Here is a 2,285-nt window from a genome sequence, read left to right as displayed (position 1 = left end):
GATTTTGGCAGGAAAGGATCTCCGCAAAGCTGAATAACATGCCCAAAGTACGCACAAGCTGTAAAATATCATATCAAGCTTCATGATGAAACTAATTTCAAACACAAGACCCGGCCAATCCATCCACAAGACCTGGGGGTTGTACAGAAACACTTGAGAGAGTAAGCTGACGCAGGTGTCACTCATGAATCAGAATCCCATTTTTTGTTGCCCATTGTGGTGGTACGCAAAAAGAACGGTGATGTCAGGCTACAGACTGCAGAAAATTAACATAGACTACAGGAAATTAAACCTACAGACAATTAGAGATGCATACGCACTTCCTAATCTAGAAGAAACATTTGCAATGCTCCCTGGATCAGAGTGGTTTTCCATGCTTGACTTGAAATCAGGCTACTACCAATGGAGGAAGCTGATAAGCCCAAGACTGTGCTCCTTTGCCCCTTAGGGTTCTGGGAATTCAATCGCATGCCACAGGGTGTCACCAATGCTCTTAGCACTTTCCAGCGGTTGATTGAGCAATGTGTAGAGAAACGAATCTAAGGGGAGCACTCATGTTCCTGAATGACAATCATTTTCATTAACATTAAAATTGGGCTAGAATGATCAACTGAGCTTTTACTGCAAAGGAGGATTATTTTATTTTTACCTAAAAATCTTATTCTGCTGGTGAACCGCAACAGGACAGTAAAAGAGCTGCATGTCGCTGACCCCTGATTTAGACAAATACTGAACAGGATATCAGTTTCAGGCAAAAGTGTACCGCAATTAGAGCGAAAAACATTTGCAAGCCATTTGGTTAATTGAGTTCTTATGCTTGCCTGTTCACATTCTTGCAATATAGGTTTTGTTGGACTACTGAAGAAGCTTTTATTGGACTATATTTTTCTATTGCTTAAATATATATAGACTTGCTCAGAGAAAATTCTAATACCAAGCATAGTGAAATTAATTTTATACATGTTTAATGTTGCTATTACTGGTACATTGTGTTCCTAAAAAAACTATGGAAAGAACTATTGTCTATCATCTTTGTACTTTCCAGATATGTTTGTAGGTTTGATTCCAGTATGCTTTTTACAGGTTTTAGAATGTAACTGAAAAGTAATGAGGTTTGAGACAAAAAGTACTACAAAAAGTGAGGAGTAAAGTAATCCCATTACAATTTTAGTTAAGTAATGAGTAATGGCTTATGTTTTTTTGAGTGACTACCCAACACTGACAGCGAGTGGGAGAAGTATACAAATGATAGAACTTTCCCTAACTTCTAATCATCTAGTAAGCAAGATCCATATTCGATAAAATCTGCATTCTGATTTCTTACATGTACTGAATTCTATACAAGGCTTTATTCATTTTAACATCAAGCTATGAAAACCATACTTCTAGACCATTAGGGTACCATTTCCTTCTATATAGGTACACTTGTGGGCACTGTACAAATCTCTCACTTGTTGAGAACATTTTCAGTAGGGTGGTAGCCAAGGTACACCAATCAAGCTTAACATTATGACCACCTCGTTTCTATGCTCACTGTCCATTTTATCAGCTCCACTTACTATATAGGTGCATGTTGTGGTTCTACAACTACAGACTGTAGTCCATCTGTTTCTCTGCACACTTTGTTAGCCCCTTTTTACACTGTTCTTTAGTAGTCAGGGCTACCATTGGACCCTCAGAAAGCAGGTACTATTTGGGTAGTGGATCATTCTGAGCACTGCAGCAACACTGATGTGGTGGTGTTGCATTAGTGTGTGTTGCGCTGGTACAAGTGGATCAAGCACAGCAGTGCTGCTGGTGTTTTTAAACACTGTGCCCACTACCTTGTCAGTCCACTTAGTAGTCAGAGACAGTAGCTCATCTGCTGCTGAACAAATTGTGTTGGTCTTCCTCTAGTCCTTCATCTGTGGTCACAGGATCAGCTGGCTGGATATATTTGGTTAGGTTCTCAGTCCAGCAGTTACACTGAGGTGTTTAAAAACTCCAGCACCACCGCTAGGTCTAATCCACTCAGACCAGCTAATCAATAGAGAATGCCTATGCACTGCATAAATTGTCTCCACAGCCCAAGTTTAATTGTATGCACATACATATAGAAATCATGCAACATTCCGTAGTTCACATCATGCCAATATTTAGTTATGAGTTAGGCATCAATTTGCTATCACTAAACTACAGAAATGTAAAGCTTACTGAAGTGTCCTACTCTAGAGCATATTTATCTAGATAGGATATTTTGATAGTTTAAAACATCAAATATACTACCAGCTTTGAAACTATGAAAC

The sequence above is a fragment of the Pygocentrus nattereri genome, chromosome 30, assembly GCF_015220715.1.
Source record: "Pygocentrus nattereri isolate fPygNat1 chromosome 30, fPygNat1.pri, whole genome shotgun sequence".
NCBI lineage: Eukaryota > Metazoa > Chordata > Actinopteri > Characiformes > Serrasalmidae > Pygocentrus > Pygocentrus nattereri.
The sequence above is the reverse complement of the archived record's forward strand: the minus strand, read 5'-3'. Positions refer to the sequence as shown.